Source organism: Octodon degus, unplaced genomic scaffold (assembly GCF_000260255.1).
Source record: "Octodon degus isolate 3935 unplaced genomic scaffold, OctDeg1.0 scaffold00010, whole genome shotgun sequence".
Taxonomy (NCBI): Eukaryota; Metazoa; Chordata; class Mammalia; order Rodentia; family Octodontidae; genus Octodon; species Octodon degus.
In genome coordinates this window covers 11,428,365-11,440,725 of record NW_004524586.1, presented here as the reverse complement: position 1 = coordinate 11,440,725, position 12,361 = coordinate 11,428,365, and the positions used below count along the sequence as shown (strand labels likewise).

At 38.7% G+C, this 12,361-nt stretch overlaps 1 non-coding gene and 1 pseudogene across 1 annotated transcript; both read left to right on the top strand.

The window, feature by feature from the left end:
- Nucleotides 1-12,361, top strand: part of LOC101590916 — a 170,894-nt pseudogene that overhangs the window by 29,515 nt on the left and 129,018 nt on the right.
- On the top strand, nucleotides 7,005-7,132 carry LOC111815057. Its single transcript, XR_002819866.1, has one exon. It is a non-coding gene; the product is annotated as a U8 small nucleolar RNA (small nucleolar RNA).

Sequence of the window (12,361 nt, the reverse complement as noted above, 5' to 3'; positions counted from 1 at the left end):
ATTTAAGAACGTAAAGGTCATTCTTCCTTTGTGGGAATGATATTTGGCATACGGATCTTAGATTGAACACTCCTTCACTTGATTGGCAAACATCCAATAAGATTTTCTAAGAGGAGTTCGGCTATGCTGTATTTCACTGTCAAGGGATACCATGAGCCAATAGCAAACAGGTAAAGAGGTGCCCACCAGACCTGTGGCAGAGGGGTGTTTCCACAACACTTCCAGGTCATCTGAGCACAGAATCCTGAACAGCATATGGCCTTTGGAGGCATCTTGGAGAATCATTGAGATTCTTGGAGCAACTTATAAAAATCTGAAGAACCCTGAAGAATTACAGAGAACACTGAAGAATTCTGGATGACTCTAGAAAGCTATGGAAAATCCTGGAGAAACACTGGAATGCCTGGAGATTCCTGAAGAATCTGAGACTCACGGGGAGTCATGGAAAATCCTAGCACTGTGGGATTTCACAGTGTAACCAGGGCCCTTCGCCCTTGCAGGCTTCGCCTCTTAATAGGGCCTGTAATGGAGCTCGCGTCCTAAGATGTGAAAGCAGTTGGAAAACCATTTCCTTTGTTCATATTTCCAGAAAAATATATAACCTTATGGCACCCAACTATAAAGTGTTGTTCTGAAAGCCTAAACTCCAACTAGATGAAAAAGGAGATAACCTATCTGAGTATTGCTAGCAACAATGAGGTTATTTTAGAAATACACTTCAAGGAGTCTGATAGTGTGGTTATACGAAACCCGAGCATTCTTCTTTTAAAGGTGCAGCCAGACTTGCATAACCCTCATGGCAAGCTGGAGGAATAAAAGAGCCAGGGGCTTGAACGATGAGTGTGTATCTCCCGAGCAGGAAGAGAGAGTTTCATTTTTGCACTTATTATTCCCTACAATGTGTCACCAATGGTCTGTGAAGGGAAAAATGGAGAGTAGCACAGTAAATTCTCTCACTAAGCTAAAAAGATTAGGGAAGAGGCAATGTGCGCTCTTAGCATGTATTTCATTTTGAGCTTAAAAAATTAGTTTACTAAGCAAACCTTTTAATATTCCCATTGGCTATGAAAATGAAGAAAAGAAACAAGAACCAATGGATGCGTCTGACAGCCAGAAAAAGTTGTCTTAATAACCTCGTTTGGGCAAATGTCCTTAGAATGCTTTTTAAAAACTATAAACATGAGGGATGGTTCTACTCGGATCCACTTTCTAACCATTATATTGCCGCAACCACTAAAACGACTTCTTGCAAGTGCATTTTTGGGGATGGTGCTTACACTGGGAGCTAGAAGACTGGGTTTTTCTTCTCTGATTATCTGCAGAGAGCATGGTTGAACTTGGAGGAAATTCTGTCCTCCTTCATCTGTAGAACAAGGGAAGCATCTGCTAGTTGTTCCCCAAGGAGCCTGTGAGTTTCTCAAAAAGTGAGCACCCTTCATCATAGGCAAAGCTGGAGAAGCAGAGCTGGATGTTCTGTTCCCAGCTCCGTCCTGTCCTAGAATCCCACGCTTCCATCTGAGAAGGAGCTGGCTGGCACTCTGGCTTCTGGGCAGCTTCTGCCTTGCTCCTGACTGACTCTGCCCCATGTACGCGCTTATCTAACCTGCTGAATTAATGGGGATTCTCACTAGTAAGGACCCCAATTAAACGGTACAGAATGTAACTGGCTTGAGTTCATGTAGCAATGGGATTTGAATTTAGCTCTTAGATTAGCTAAAAGAATTCAGCACTGGGATTACAAGCATGTGCCACCATGTCCAGTTTCAGGGCTGGCACAGGACACTCAGGGTTCAACAGCTGGCACAGCCTGTGGTACTAGGGATCAAACTCTGCACCTTGCACTTGCCAGGCAGGCACTTATGCTGCCAAGCTATCTCTCCAGCCCTGAGTGAAGCGGTTAAAAAATACACAAAGAGATTTTGGCTTTGAAGAAATGAGCTAATGAACATACAGAGTTTCAACCAATGATGGGAATGACTTAGGTGCTATATACATGTTAGTCATTGATTTGGGGTCATTTGGTTTGACGTTATGAATTTTGGAGTCATTCATTTATCCAGAACTCGTTTGAAACAGAAAGCCCTGTATAGAATGTAATCAGAGAAAAATGCTTCTTGCAGAGTCCACCGTTCAAGTGTACAGCAATACTTTATGTTCTTAAGGAAAATCCTGTGAGATGTTATTTGTGGATCATCTAGAAGGTGCTGGGTTGTGTTGAGTGTCTGGCTGTCATGGAGGGCAGTAGGGTCTCAAATACGTGAATGCAAATGCCTATGTGACTCCTTGTAGTCCGAACACACCCTTGTCCTGTTTGAGCTCCAATTCCTGCTCCACCATTTTGAAACTTGCTATGGAGACAACTGATTATTCTCTGTGAAGCTCAGTTTTCTTTTCAAGAAAATGGGGATGAAACAACACAGGGCTATTGGATCTCTTTTCTCAGTCGGAATTCATTTGTATTCCTTTCATGCCTTCTCTCTCTAGTCCATTCATTTTTTTTTTTTATTTATTTATGTATTTGGTACAGGATCTCACTACGCAGCTTGAACTCGTGGTGATCCTCCTGCTTTTCACCCTCCCCAGTGCTGCTATTGCAGACATGCACAACCCTGCCTGGACTCGTTCACCAGTTCAGTGCACCCTGGGGCTGGGGCAGATGCAGCATGCGGGACCAGGAATCGAACCTTGGTCCCTACATTTGCCAAAGCAGGCGCTTGGTCCACTGAGCTATCTCACCAGCCCTTCCATTCATTTGTTCTTCATTTCTCTTTTCAACTTATTCTCCATTCACATTTCCTTACCAGCCTCATTGAAACACACACACACACACACACACACACACACACACACACACTTACGTTTGTACATGCACACATTCACACACACACATACACAATATCGTTTTCCATGTGTATTCATTTCTAACTATTTTAGCATGACTCATATACATATCATATATTCCCACTTTGGTAAATTATCATGAAATAAATACAAGCCTAGACATCATACAGATCAAGAAATGGAACAGCACTAGAGCTTCCGAAGCTCCCTCACGTTCCTCTCGGTAACTCCGTGCTCTTCTTTAAAGGTAACCACTATCCTGAACTTCTATCCATAGCTATAAAAATAGGATCTCTCCTTCCTTGCTTCTTCCACTCAGCCTTATGTCTGTCAGGTCCATTGATGGTTTTTTGGCAGTTCTGTTCATTTCAGTACCACCTACTATTCCACTGCATGAACATACCAAAATGTATGTCTCCATTATAGTGCTGATAACTATAGAGGTTGCTCCCAGTTAAAGGCTATTTTTTCCCTTTTGCCTTTCTTTTGAGACAAGGTATGTAGTTGAAGCTGGCCTTGAGTTCATGTCGTATGCCAGGCTGGTCTCAAACTCTCAATGATCCTCCTGCTTCAGTCTCCCGAGTGCTGGAATTACAGACATGCACCATCATGCCTGGCTTAGAGGCTATTTTGAATAATGCTGCCATCATCACTCCTGTACAGACATTTTTGGTGCACATACACATACATTTGTGTTGGGCTTATACTTAGGCAAAGAGCCCCTGGGCCTTCAGTTTCAGCTGATAACACTAAATTACAAATCACTGTACCAATCTTCTACACACCAGAAACTATTGGAAAGTGCCAGCTAATTTACATTCTTGCTAGAAATTTTTACCATCTGTCTTTGTTCTAGCTATTGGACATGGACACATTTTAATTTGTATTTCTTTAATGATTAACAAAAGCCATGTACCTTCTCAGAAGCTTATTGCCAGTTGAATAATCTTTCAACATATTTATGTTTTGAAGCTACATTGAAGGGTACATTGTCAGATTTATGATTCGTGTTTGTATGGCCTATCTTACTCTACTTTTTGCTTTCAAATTCCTATTTTTCTATGGAGTACTATGTTTTACAAAAAACTATACACTCGAATTTTATTCCATATACTTTTTCAATTTTATGTATGTGGTACAGTGTCTCACTATGCAGCTTAGACTCATAGTGATCCTTCTATCTCAGTTTTTCCAGCAATAGATTTATAAACATGTGTCACCATGCCCCGCCTCAGTGGCCAGCTCAGCATGGGGCGACATGGCATGTGATACCAGGGATCTAACCAGGGTCTTTGCTCTCGCCAGGCTGGTGCTTAGACCACTGAGCTATCTCTCCAGCCCAATTTTATCATATTTTACTCAGTTTTAGCAATCAGTGTTTATTTATCCTTATTCACATATTTACTTTCAAATATGCTTTACTTTCCATTCATCTGCCAAGTTGTCACTACATTCTCTAGTTTTCCTTGTCTTTCCCATTTACCTTTCAGGACATTTTCTTCTTGCCTAAGAAACTTTCTTCAGAACATTATTATTAAGTTCATTGGTATAATTTAGACATACATAATGATCATATTAATGATAGGGATCTTATACCTTTACATGCTATGTCTTAGTTCCTCTCTTTCCCCATTTCCCTCCCCGTCCTTCAATCCTATCCCCTCCTTATTTACAAGGTTTTATTTCTATTTTATTCTTCTTTTCTCATTTGTTTCTTTTTCCTTCCCCACCCTCTAGTTCTCCTTTACTTTGTAACAATTTCCTCCTACTTCACAATATGTATTATATGTTTTGGTTCTTATTTCTAATTTAAGCTTCTCATACTAGAGAGGCAACATATTTACACATCTACCAAATTTGTTTCACATAAGAGTATGGTCTCAAGGTCCATCCGTTTAGCTATGAAGGTCTCAAGTTTATCCTACCTTATGTCAAAGTAGTACCCCATCCTGAAAACACAAATGCATCTTCGTATGCATTCATTGATCAATGGGCAGTTGGGTTGTTTCCAAGTTTTAATTGTAGCAGAAACTCCCCCCTGCCCCAAGCAGTACACTTTAGCTTTTCAGTTGCCCAGATAATAGTTTCTGTTCCAGTTCTAGTTGCTCCTGTCTCTTAGAAATAGATGGTGACTGTTGCTATGAGGGACACTGCATAAACCAGTTCCCAAATGACAAGTCATTTTGCCTCTGTAGCTCCTGCATGCTAATCTCATATAAGCCCTAGACCACAAGCGATCGGGGCCTGATATTCTGAGAATGATCCCACAGAATTCCCATGAATGTAAAATAAACCTGCCTCCAAATCCTAGGTGTCATTTGATGTGTCTGTTTGCTGTTGCATAATTATCACAAATTGCACTGTTAAACAGCGGAATGGGCATATATTACTATGGTATGATGCTTTTAATTCTCTGAGGAAAATACCAAGAAGATGAAAAGTAGGGCCTCTAGCCTTAGTTTGTAGAAGAATCTGCACATTGATTGTCACAGTGGTAACACCAGTCTACAACTTCTACCAATAGTGGAGAAGGGTTCATTTTTCCTCACAGCCCCTCTAGTATTTGTTATTCATTGATTTTTTGGTAATATCCACTCTTTCGGGAGTGAGACAAAATAGCCAATCTTACCAAAAAAAAAAAAAAAAAAAAAAAAAAAAAAAAAAAAAAAAAAAAGAAAAGAATCTATGAAAAGTCTCAAATTTATGCAATTAAAAATGAAAAGGGTAAAATCACAGTGATACTTTGGAAATCAAGAATATCACAAAAACCTGCTTTGAGAACATTTACTCTTATGAATTGGAAAACACAGAAGAAATGGACAAATTCTTAGATACACACGAATTATCATAGTTGAATTAAGAAAGTATAAAATTTCTAAATAATCCAATGTCGGTCAATGAAATTGAAGATATAATCAAAAACTTACCAACAAGTTTTCAGGTCCTGGTGGATTCACAACTTAATGCTGTGATAAATTTAAGAAATATATACTGCCATGGCTTATCAAGCTCATTGATGAAATTGAAAAGGAAGCAATACCCTCAAAGTCATTCCTGGAGACAAGCAAGTATTACCCTGACACCAAAATCAGAGAAGGACGCAACCAAAAAAAAGAGAGAGAACTACAGGCCAGGCTCCCTCATAAACATAGACACAAAACTCCTCAATAAGATAAAACAAACAGAATGCAGTAAAACATCAAAATTACTCACCATGACAAGGTAAGATTCATCCCAGTCATGGAAGGATGGTTCAACATATGAAATCAATAAATATAATATGCCATATTAGTAAAGGACAGAAAACATACAATCATCTCAATCGATGCAGAAAAAGCATTTGACAAGGTCCGACGCTCATTCTTGGTAAAAACATTAAAGAAAAATTACTATGGATAGTTTGATCTCAACCTCATAAAAGTCTTCTATGACAAACCAACATCACACTAAATGGTAAAAAAAAAAAAACCAAAACTAAAAGCTTTTATTTGAGTTGCTGGTTTTAATATTTAAAATCAGGAACATAACAAGGATGCCTATTATCTCCACTTATGGTCAATGTGATTCAAGAAACATTACATAGAGCAATTTGACAAGAGGAAGAAATAAAAAGAATATGGACAAGAAAGAAATTCAATGTCATTATTTGCAGGGAGCGATAGTCTACTTAGAAGTCCTCAGTAACTTCACCAAAAGCCTTCAAGAATGAAGAACCAAATTCAGTAGCCTAGAAGGATACAAAGCACACACTCAAAAATCAATAGCATTTCTGTACATGGATAACAGTCTCACTCAGAAAACAATTAGGGAAATCAACGTTTCATAGTTGCACCAAAAATAAAATAAAATACCTAGGAATCTATCTAACACAGGAAGTCAAAGATCTTTACATAGATAACTATGGTACACTGAAAAAAAGATTCAAGAATCTACCAAAGAATGGAAAGATAGCCCTTGCTTTTTTTTTTTTTTTTTTTTTTTGTGGCAGAACCGGGGATTGATCTCAGGCCCTTGCACTTGCCAGGCAAGTGCTTATTCTCCTGAGCCATCTCCCCAGCCCCATCCCTTGCTTTTGGGTAGGAAGAACCACAGAATGAAAATGACCATAGTCCCAAAACTGTTGTACAAATTTAATACAATCCCAATTGATTACAATCAAAATACCATTAGCATACCCTACCTGTTCCTTCTTTTGGAGGGCAAATAGAATATGGTGATTGGAGTGTCTCATGACATTGATTATTGTGCTGCATAATCAGGACTTGCCACACCCTGATTACTCCTATCTGACTCTTAGAAGAAATGGATGTTGAAAATTTCAATGCTTTTTAATAGACATTCAGTAAATATTTATTTAGAAAAGAGCCAGGGAAGGCATTCTTAAAATTCTTCTGGAACCTGAGGATATCAGGGATAGGAAAAAAAAGTTCTGTAAGAGGAGGTCTCAGTTGTTAATAAGTGTTTCCCATGCAATTTGATATGGCTGACACTGACAAAAGATCTACAAACTGAGGTACAGGGTCTCAGGATAAATCCTGAGGGTATTTAACTGACCTTATCAGATCCAAAGCTACAATTCTTGTCACATACGTCTCGCTTTATCTTGGTCTTAACCATCCAGCAGAAAAGTATAAAAAGGAAGCATAAGAAGTAAAGCCATGCCGTTATGTTGAGCTGTAGGGGACTCAGGTCAACAATTTCTGACATTGCCAGTCAAGCAGAAGACCCAATACTATTATGGACTACTGGACTATTTTGGAACATTTTGCGGAGTTCACACACCTATAATATTTAAATGATGGAACTAAACAAAAAAAAAAGAGGATATAGATGAATGACCATTTTGTATCTGTGTTTTCAAAATGGTTAGGATAGATATATAGCTACATTCTCTTAATGAATAGAGGGATTTGATCTAACAGTGTTTGTAAATAGGATATCATGTCTGCATCTTGTACAACAAATAACCACTAGGAAGGCAGTATGCAATGTGTTAATTATTGGAACTGTCCTACCAATTTGATTTGAAACAGTCTCATTGCTATTTGTTTCTCAATAAAATTGTGAGGAAAAAAAGAAAAAAAAGTTCTAGGCAATAAAGACAAGGCAGGGAACATCACAATCTCTGACTTGAAACTATACCATAGTGCTACTGTGATAAAAAGGAGAAAATCTATGGATCAATGAAACAAATTAAAAGATGCAATAATAACTCCAAGCACACTCAGTCACATTATCATTGACAAAGGGTCAAACAGTGTTTATTTGAAACAGCTTTATTGGAACAGTCATGTATTGTTGCTGTTGCCTGTGGCTGCTCCCAACACTAGGGGCAGAGTAGAGCTCACATGGGCTGCAAAGCTGAAAGTTCTAGTGATCCTGGCCTTCACACTCAAAACAACATGGCAATCCCTGGCCATTGGAATACTGAGTAAAGTGAAGGCTAAGCTACAATGTTGGTAAGATTCAGCCTCTCTGTTGTTTGCCTGGTTCCTAAGTTATAACCCTCCAGTTCCTGTAACTGGGAGTTCTTCATCTGCTTTGTAGTCTTTCCCTCCTGAGCCAAGGACCTAGTTTATGTTGACTTATCTCTACGGAACCACGGAGATACTCTTCTGCTACATGAGGGGTTCTGAGTCAGCACACCGGTCCTACATTAGAGGCCCTTGTGTCTGTTCTTTGTGTCTCAGGCAATGGAGGCTGCCACTTCCTCTGTCAATTCCTCAATGAAGCAAACCCCAAATTCCCACTTCATTTTTTTGCTCTAGAACAGACAGACAGCCCACAGAATAGATAACTCTGAAACTTCAGAGGAGGGCCCTGGATTCTTACCCGTTAGCCACTGTTCGCTCCTATAAACCACTGTTTGGCTTTACTAGCTGTTTTAGGGACAGAGGTCTGATGCCAGCTGTGTCATCCTATCCTGAAAGTAGCCCTTCCAAATGCTCTGACACTGGATTTCACACTGAGAAATATGATCCACATGAAGGTACTTTCCATGTGTGGAAGTAAAAGGAGGAAACTTCAATTTCTTTCCCATATGGATAGCCAACAGACCTAACATTTACTGTCCTAGATTCTGAAGGGCTGACTCTGCCATAAATCAAGAGTACACATTCCCCAGGCCTCCATCTCCACTCCATCCTCTTACATCTATCTGTACATTCTTGTTTGTTCTAATAATACAATTTGCTAAATACCACTAAATATACATATTGATATAAGAGATATCTGGAACCCTCTTCTTTTTCACTATGGTCTTCATTGTTTGGGGCATTTGCAGTTCCATATAAATTCTAGAATTGGACTGATAATATGCCAAAGCTATTTAAATTCACAAAAAACTCTACACACAAACATATACACCTACAGAAAATACAAAACCCTGTTGGCATTTGACTTATATTTCTTAGTTGCTGTAGGAGAATTAGTGGACACTGATAGTATCACAGTATTGAAATCATATGTTTCACACATCCTTCTACTTATCTTTTACACATTTCCTCAGAGCAGTTTTCCCAGTTTTTCTCATTGTTCTCAAAAAGTCTAAATGAATTTGTTCACCATTTCTAAAACAGGTCATATATATTTTATCTTCATATAAATGGCATAAAATGCTATAGACAAAACTCTATGTATTTATTTAACTCAAATGTGCACATTAATTTATGAATACTACTTTGTTGCTTCTGATTATAGCATAGTAACACAGCATTACCCTCAAGGGGTATATAAAGAAAACTTACAAAACAAGAAAATTTTAAAGTCAATAGAAGGATCAAAAGCAGTAAGTGCATGAAATTTCCAGAGAAAGCCATGCAAATGAACAATATATGTGTGAAGAGATATTCAGGCTCACTAATAAGCAAATAAATGCTAATAAGGTCATTAGCTATCCTTGTTCCTATTAAATTGGCAAAAGCTAAAAAAACAAAAAGGTGACACTTAAGCTTAGTTATTGTATAAGTTTGCCAACAGGTATGTAATGCTATCATCACTATGACATGGGGTGCATTAGAAAAACAATTGAAATATTTTGTACATCCATAACACCAGATCAAGTACATAAAATTTCGGTATAGAGGAATGATTTCATAGCTATCAACGTACAACCTGAAAATCTTATATTGATACCTAAGTTATGTGGCAAAGATAAAATAATTCCAGAAGTATGAGTATGCTATTGACCGTTTCACTTCATAATACTGTAAATTACTAGCCCATAAGTATGTGAAATGTTTGTTTGTAAGATAACATGAATTTTTAATTAAATAATTAATTTAAAATCGCACCGTGATTCCAGAAAGATGGCAGAATAGAAAGCGGCAATAAATCAGTCTCTCCAAGAGTTGAAATTCAGACACTGGAAAAGAACAACTTGGAGAATCAACAAGGAAGGAACCCCTGGGACCCCGGAATGGTCTAGAGAGACAATTGTACCCTATCAAGGAATTGAAGAGTCAGACCACCATGCTGAAAAAAGAAGAGGCAATCTGCACTTTCTGGCTTCTGGCTTGTGGTGAAAGAAAAGAAAAGCAAATACATACAGACACAGTGAAAGTGGGTGACTATAGAGGCCTTCAGGGAGAAAAGAACCATCAGGACAGGCAGTGGATCCTATATACTATTACAGCTGGTGAGGAACTCCAGTTCAAACATTTTCCATATCCCCTAGAGAGGATTCTGGTCAAGTGCTATTTTAAGGAGGGGTCAACTGAACCTGAGATTCAGAGCAGCCACAGGCTGGCTTCATCTCAGAGCTATCAACGTTAGACTTCCACAGTGACTGAGTAAGGGACAGCCACAGGGTATGTCCATGGTTAGGGACCTGCAGCTAGGACAGCAAGAGACAGAGGGTTATGAGCTAAATGATTCAGCCTCCAGCCTCATGATCAGAGGCCAGCTTCAGCCTGAACTTCTGTGGACATGAAAGCTCCAAACAGGCACACCACTCTAATATTGCTGCCAACCGCTGTGATTATGCAGCACGAATCTGGAATCTGACTGCATCCCTTTTCTACCATTGAGAGAAGAGTCACCTCCAGTTCCTGTAATTGGGAGTTGTTCATCTGCTTTGTGGTCTTTCCCTCCTGAGCCAAGGACCTAGTTTATGTTGACTTGTTCATACACTGCCAGAAAAGTAGACTCCAGATGAAAACCACAAGCTTGATATCATAGAAATCTCTTTATGTCTTTTTTTCCCCTCCTTTTCTTTGTTACTGGTATTTTTTGAACTTCTTTGGTTAAAAAGTGAGTGCATGAACATTGATTTTAGCTGTTTTGTTCTTTCTTTGATTTTCAGTTTCTCCTTCCTTCCTGTCTTCTTCAGCAGTTTCTTGAGGATTGAGTCATCTTCCTTTGTCCTAGAGCCTTGTTTCTGATCTCTTTTTCTTCTTTCATTTCTCCATTTTTTTCTTCTCCATTTAAAATGATTTCCCTGAGGTTAAAATAATTCTATTTAGTGAATATTTACTGCATATAATTTCATAATATATCTTAGATTTTCTTATATAATTCTAAATGTTGTAGCAAGGGTTAAAAGTGGCACACTGCTAATCATCAGTTTGCCATTTTCCAATATTTTTTTAATTTATTTTTATTTTTATTTTTATGTGTGTGTGTGTGTGTGTGTGTGTGTGTGTGTGTGTGGCCAGCTCAGCCCACCAGCGGGCAGGGCTGGGGGATTGAACCGTGGTCCCTGTGCTTTGCTAAGCTTGTTCTAAGTAGGTGCTTTAGACCACTGAGCCATCTCACCAGCCCCTCCAATATGTTTTTGATGCTATTGTCATTGCTGGTGGTACTCTTTTGCCCAGGTGAAATAGCTGTGATCAGTTGACCTTTCTTGTATATCAGTATCTAGATTGTCTTCGAATCACAAACAATACTACAGCCCAGTACCAAATAACTGGGTGCTAGGCCAACCAAGCTACAATAACAGTCTTCTATTTCACCCCAAGTAAGCAGAAGATGCAAGGTTCTGGGAAACACTCAAGGGCCATAAGTGAGGTACACCTAAACTATATCTCTTGGAAGCATTTATTTCCCTAATAGTTCCCTAAGAGGTCTTTATTACTATAAAGGTAACTACCATAAGCAATTTACAGTCCTCAATGCAGAAAACCAGTAACACACACGCACGCGCACACACACACATAAAATGAGAAAGCATTGAAGCAAGATACAGCCCTATACCCCAGCTCTCCAAAGGCAAATCCAAAGGACATTTAGGTGGAAGAAACCACCCCATTGACCTTTCTGGAATGGTAGTAACAGAAGTAGCAAAACATTAATAGCTTGCTTGATCAAAACAGAATAATTACACAAGTAATTAAAGGGATGGTGACCATTGCAAAGGAAATTGTTCATGAAACTATAGTAAATACAGATTTTTTAAAATAGAGGAGCTTGACAAACATGGAGAAAACCATTAATTCTCAAGATAGGAAAGAACTGGGGACTACAAAACTGATCGAAACAGATATGTAGGAGATTAATAATACTATTGAAAGTATAGACAGCA